Genomic DNA, 7,404 nt, shown 5'->3' on the forward strand with positions numbered 1-7,404 from the left:
AGCTACATTCATCTCAGTGCCAATTAGTGATAAGATATCACCACTGTGGGAGAAGCAGGCAATTATTTTGTTGGGTGCCGCAGGACTCAGTATTTTATCCCTCTTTAACAAATAAAATTAGTGGACCAGTGAAATGTTGTGGACATAAATATACTTGGATTTCAGTAAGGCATTTAACAAAGTAGACCACAACCTCCTTCTTGGTAATCTAGAAAAGTAGGATAGGATAGACAGGACCACCACCAGATGGATTCATAGTTGGTTGACAAACCACACTTAATGTGTAGTTCTTCATGGAACTACATCTATATGGAGGGAAGTATGCACTGTACCCCAAGGTTCTGTTTTAGGCCCAGTACTCTTCAACATCTTCATAATTGATTTAGGTGGGGGAACTTATCAAATTTGCAGACAACAACAAGCTGACAGAAATAGCCAACACCCTAGATCAGGGGTGTCAAACTGCCAGCCCACGGGCCGGACGTGTCATCTGGAAGCCGCACCCACCCCATTGCCGGCAAATGGCAAAACAGTCCTGATACGTCTGGCGACGTCACTTGATGTCGCGAGTTTGACATGTCTGCCCTAGATGATACACTCAGGATCACTGTGTCCTATCTAACAAAATGAAATTCAATGCAGAGAAAAGTAAGGTTTTACACTGAGGTAGGAAAAACCAAATGTACAAGTACAGATTAGGTGAAACTTGCCTCAATAGCAGTAACTGTGAGGGAGCCCTACTGGACAGTCACCTAAATATAAGCTAGTAGTGTGCTACAGCAGCCAAAAAAACCAGTAAAATCCTAGGCTGCAGTAGCAGGAATAGAATGAAAATCATGTGAAGTGTTAGTATCGTTTTATAAGGCTTTGGTAAGACCACAATACTGCATCCAATTTTGGTCATAATACAAAAAAGATGTTGAGACTGAAAAGAGTGCAGAGAAGAGTAACCAAGATGATTAGGGGGCTGGAGGCTAAAACATATGAAGAATGATTGCAGGAATGAGATATGTGTAGTCTAGTGAAATGCAGCAATGTTCCAATATTTGAAGGGCTGCCACAAAGAAGTGGGGGTCAACCTATTTTGTACAGCACCAGAAGGCAAGACAAGAAGCAATGGATAGAAACTAATTCAAGAGGGAAGCAACCTAGAACTAAGGAGAAATTTTTTACAGAACAATAAACTAGTGAAATGTTTTGCCTTCAGAAGTTATGGAGGCTTCGAAAAAGAGACTGGAGAGCCACTTGTCTGAAATGGTATAGGGCAGTGGTGGTGAACCTTTTGGAGACCGAGTGCCCAAACTGCAGCCCAAAACTCACTTATGTATCATCGGGTGCCGAGTGGGCATGGCCCATTGGGTGGGCGTGGCTGCAATGGTAACGGCAGACTGGGTGGGACTAAAAAGTTCAATCAATCAATTCCAACTTTGCAAGATCTTTTTTTCCCCACAAGAAGTTGAAATTGATTGATTGATTGAAAACTTCTCTTTTTTTGCACATGGCGGCAGAGGCCTAAAGTGAAAAGGTTTTATAAAACCCAGCTGAAGGCCTAGGATAAGGCAATGGTGCGTTTCCCTTCCAACTCTGTTATTCTGTTAAGGATCTACATGAAGATATTATGTTATGAAGCTGTTGGTGAGATCATCTGTCACATGGATTGAGGCCCCCAGGGGGTCCAAAACCACTCTCCAGAACTCTGATGTGAATTACACCCCTCTGTCTAAAATTATGTGTTGTGGAGCCCCATATAATCAGTAGATACGTTGCACAAACATATGTTGCACAAACATCTTTGCTAGAGTCTTGGCCGTGGGAATCTTGATGCATGGAATGAAATGCACCTGTTTGGAGAACAGGTCAGTCACCACCCAAATAACTGTTCCCTGCGCTCTCTGGTAACTCCACAATAAAATCCATGGAAATCTGCTGCCAAGGTGCTGCTGGGCTTGCTACTGCCTGCAATAGCCCCAGTGTTCTACCCTGTCTTCGTTTTGCCACTGCACAGATGAGGCAGCTAGCCACATAGCTTTCAATGTCCTTCTTTATGGAAGGCCACCAAAACTGTCTTTTTTACCAGATGGAGTGTTTTTACAAATCCAAAATGTCCAGCCATTTTTGAGTCATGACATAGTTGCATAAATTTCAGTCTCTGAGCTTTGGGCACATATAGTTCTACCCACCCACCCAAGGTGGTTGAGTAGAGGTTTTTATGGCTCAGGAACCATTTGTCTGTTTCCAGAGCCTGTCTGAACTCTGCTCCTGCTTCGCTATGTAGGGGTTTTGATTGCAAGTGTGTGGTTACTGAAGCTGATAATGCTTAGATGGCATGAGGGGATCCACCACTTCTGTTTTGGTACTGTTATACTGTGGCAACCTTGACAAACCATCTGCTAAGAAATTTTTTTCCCCAGGCAGGTATTTGATAATAAAGTTAAATCGGTGGAAGTGTTGAGACCACCTAGCTTGACCATCCAGCTTGTTTTGGTGACAGTTTTCTGGGGTTTTTTAAGGCTTCAAGGTTTTTGTGGTGTCCATACCTGGAAGGGGATTTCACTTTCTTCCAGGAAATGGCTTCATGTGAGGAGGGCCTAGCACACTGCATAGGCTTCCTTTTCCCATATTGCTCACCTCTGTTCTGTCTCTCTGAGTTTTCTGGATATGTAAGCACAGGGCTGCAGTTGGCCCCCTTGATTTTCTTGGAACAGTACTGCACCTGCTGGTACATCACTAGCATCTGCTTGTATGACAAAAGGCTTCTCTGTGTGTTTCAGGACCGGCTCAGCTGCAAAAAGTTTTTTTTAGCTTTTTGAATGTAATGGGAAGCGCGATTTGGGCAAAGGGAGGGATGAACTGACGGTAGAAATTAGTGAACCCCAGGAAACTTTACAATTGCTTCCTCGTGCATGGCGGTGCCCATTCCAGTACTGCCCTGACTTTTTTTGCATCCATTTCTATCCCATTATGAGATATGCAGTATCCTAAATAGTCATTTTTTTTCTTTATGGAATTCACAGCTTGGTGTAAAGTCGAGCAGCCCACAATTTATCCAGTACCGCCCTGACCAGCTTTACATGTTCCTTCCTTGTTTCAGTGAAAATTAAGATGTCATCCAGGTACACGAGAACCCCCTTGTAGAGGTGCTTCTGGAGGATCGCATTAATTAGTTGCATGAAGACTGCTGGCACTCCCTGCAGTCCAAATGGGAGCACCCTAAACTGGAAGCAGCCTATGGGGCAGTTAAATGCCATCTTCCATTCATCCCCTTCTTTAATCCTAACTCAGTAATATGCTTCCCTTAGGTCTAATTTTGAGAATATTTTCCCCTTTGCTAAGTGAGCCAGCATATCCTTCATTAGTGGCAGGAGGTAGATATTGTTTTCACTCACTGCATTTAAAGACCTGTAATCCACACAGAGGCGAAGAAACCTGTCTTTCTTTTCTTTTCTTTCTTTTCCCAGAATAAAACGAGAGCCGCTGTTTTTGGTCTTGTTGGCTGTATGAAGCCTTGCACTAAAAATTTTTCTATGAACTTCTGCAGTTCTTTTAGTTCTTGGAGGGTTATCAAGTACATTTTGGGCTTAGGTAATTTGGCCCCCCAGTAGGATTTCAATGGCACAGTCTGTGGGCCAATTGGGGGGGGCAGCTCATTGGACAGCTCTTCGCTGAACACCTCAGCTAAATCCCAGTATTCCTCAGGTATTCCTTCTAACTCCCAATCTTTTCCCGTTGCTACTACCTTGAGGTTTCCTTTTCTCTTTGTCATTTGGCCTCCACCCTGGGCACCATGCCTTTGCTTTGGGAACCTCAACTCTCTGGTCCCCCAGTCCACCCTTGGATTCCACTTCCTCAACCATGTCATCCTCAAGATTAGGAGCCACTCCATGCCTGGAGTCACAATAAAAGTCAAACTCTCTGTGTGATCCTCATCATGAATTGGATTGGCTGGGTGGCGAGGGTGACGGATCCCCCCTGTGATGGACCCATCTAATTGGCCAAATGAAATTGGCTTCTTCAGCCTCCTCACTGAGATTCCTAGGTTCCCCACCAAGGTTGGGCTTATGAGGCAATGGGTGCAACCCAAGTCCACTAGAACATTCAGGATTACCTTGCTCAGCATCCCTGGATCCTACAGTTCTATGATTCTGGTGAGGGGCACGATGTGTCCACTTACCAGGGGTTCATCTTCAGAGTCACTGTCAGAGGTGATTTTCCAACTGGAACCAGAGTTCCTTCCCCTGGAATTCCAGGGGTTTGGACCTTGATGACCTCAGCACTCTATGGCAGTTTCTTTGGGTCACTGTGGGGTCTTCCCAGGTTTCCCCCCACCGGCTTAATCAGGTTTTTGCATGGGAGTTTTTGAATGGTACTCTGCAGCTCAGGCCCCTCCTTGCTGCACTTGAAACAAGCCGTTGAGTGTGATGTCGTCAAGGGTGGTTTCCTCATCCCGTTTCCTTCCCGAGGGTGAGCATCTCCAGGTTCACCCTTGGTGTCACTGCCTTTGGGCTTGGTCTATTTTGGCTTCTTTGGCTAGGATACACCAGTCATGGAGCCGGTCTGGATCTCCCCTAGGAATGCAGGTGTGGTACAGGTCATCATTCAGCCCATCTTTGAAATGGCCCACTAGGACATCTTCTGGCCAGTTAAGTTGGTGGCCAGGTCTCTAAATTTCTCTGTATACTTGGCTACCAGGTGACTACCTTGCCTCACTGTTTTGGTGCGTTCTCTAGCCTTCCGGTTGGCTAAAGGGTCCTTGAACCTCCTCCTCAGGGCAGCCATGAAGTGATTGAAGTTTCGCAGCTCAGGGGCATCAGTGTTATGCAGAGTCACCATCCACCGAGCTGCTGCTCCCTCCAGGGCCATGGTTATGATTCTCACCCACCCGTTGTCACTGGGGATATCTTGGCCATATTCCTCCATGTAGCTCAGGACATGGGCTAGGAAAAACCCCAGCTGCTGAGCATCCCATCATACTTCACTCCCAAGGGCAGGAATTTTCAGCCAGGTCGATGGGTTCTCCTCCTGGCCCAGTGTCCATCTCCCCCAAAGCTGGTGGGATCCCTGCTTTGACTCCTGCCCTCTGGAACATCCTTCCCCCTAAGTTGAGATTGGCTCCCACCCACCTTAAAACCTGGCTCTGCCAGATGGCTTGGGGCCCAGTGGGGGAGCTTCACACTGGAGGGGATATATTAATTTAAATCTCCTCCACCTCCCCCTCCCCCATGTATCCGGTTCCCTCCTTTGCTATCTTGTGTTAATGATTTTATCTGCTGTGTTATTTTATAATTGATGATTTTAATGTTTTTGTAAGCTGTCCAGAGATGTTGGACATGAGATCGGTGTTAAATAAATTTCATAATAAATAATAAAATCAAGTTTCTTTGGAGCATCCCTTGCTTGGCAGGATTTCATGCCTATCTGACTACTCCACTCCTAATTGCTCTATCTCTATTTAAAGCATGGGTTTTTGGTTTTTTTATTAGGAGGGCATAACTACCCACAAGAAGGTGAAACATAGGTGAAAGCCTTAAAGGTACACCTATGGTTCAGATTGGGGAAGAGCTCTATTTTATTTTTATTTTTTTTTATTTTAATTCCATTTATATCCCGCCCTTCTCCGAAGACTCAGGGCGGCTTACAAGCTTAGCAGTAGCCTTCATTCTATGTATATGCCTGCTTATTAGGGCTTTCACACACACACCCCAAGCGGCATTATTACAAAGTCAGCTTATTGCCCCCAACAATCTGGGTCCTCATTTTACCTACCTCGGAAGGATGGAAGGCTGAGTCAACCTTGAGCCTGGTGGGACGCGAACCTGCACTAATTGCAGGCAGCTGGTGTTACTTAAGGAGGCATTAGCCCACTGCTCCACCAAGGCTCTTACATGTGGCTAATGTATATTTGTATTTCTAGTAAGAAGCACAGCAATACGATTACCTAACTGGAATTCTCCAAAATAACCAACCAAGTCTTATTGTGGGTGGGGATTAGTGTTCCTACTGTGACAGGAAGAAAATGTTCTTTTAAACTTGAATTGCCATCCCATTACACCTGCAGCCTTCCTTAGTTGAAACATCCTCAAAAGAAAATGGCATAAGGAAGAATGAGCAATGCAGCAGCAATAGTAACAGTCTGATGGAACACATAGTCCAATCACATTCCTCTCCCCCAAAGCAGACCAAAGTGGCTCCTCCCAGAATGCCTCAAGCATTCTCCCCAAGTCCAATACACCAACCAGCCCTAAGCTACCATGAGCCTGATCCCTTCTGCTATATTGGCCCAAGAAGAAAATATTATTAGAAAGAAAAGTCCAATGGCAAGAGACAAAAGAGCACTTTAATGAAGTCACGAAGAGCCCTTGAAATAAATGCTGCTAGAAGCAGTTGTACAGGTAATCCTCAACTTATCACAGTTCATTTAGTGACTGTTCAAAGTTACAACGGTACTGAAAAAAGTGACATGACCATTTTTCACAGTTAAATCCTTTATAGAATGCCCATGATCATGTGATCAAAATTCGGATGCTTGGCAACTGCTTCATATTTATGACCGTTGCTCTGTCCCAAGGTCATGTGATCACCTTTTGTGACCTTCTGACAAGCAAATCAATGGGGAAGTCAGATTCACTTAACAACCAAATTACTAACTTATCAACTGCAGTGATTCATTTAACAACTGAGGCAAGAAAGGTGGTAAAATGGAGCAAAACTCAAGAAATGTCTCAACAACAGAAATTTTGGGTTCAATTATGGTCATCAGTCAAGAACTACCTGTATTTCATTCCATGCTTTAATCAAACTTCTCAAAACACAAATGTTTTGTTTCAAACTTGAAACACTCAAAGAAGCTTGTGCTTAAACCAGTTTACCTATATACCTCATATTGGGGTACTTGGAAAAAGCAGAATATTTTCTCTGAAGAGTAACACTCTGCATATCAGCTATGGGTTCAGAATCAGTCTCTGATTTCTTATGAGCACAGAACAGACATCAGTTGAGTCTTGTGCACTGAGTAAACCTGCATGCTTCAGTAATATTAACATGCTCCACTCCTGTCTCTGTCATAAATTTGCTGTAGGATATAAATTCAGTGCCTGACATTCTAAAGGGATTTGGCATTTCAAACTGCTTCACTGAGCTTAGCACCTGAGGCTCTGTGAAAGCAAGAGTTTTAGAGAGTACACTTCCAATGCCTTTAATGGTAGCATTTATTAGATGGAATTGTGTTGATGAGGCAAAAGAAGCTATAGGAGAGATGAAAAAACAGAGGTGTGAAGGGATACAGCTGAGCTCCTTTAAGTTTGTTAACTTGGTGTTTGGATGACTGCAAGGCTAAAATAGGAAACAAATTCTCAGAGTGGCAAAAGAAAATGAGTAATACAATGCAACTATTCATGTATTGTGGCA

Source organism: Vipera berus (assembly GCF_964194415.1).
Source record: "Vipera berus genome assembly, chromosome: 2".
NCBI lineage: Eukaryota > Metazoa > Chordata > Lepidosauria > Squamata > Viperidae > Vipera > Vipera berus.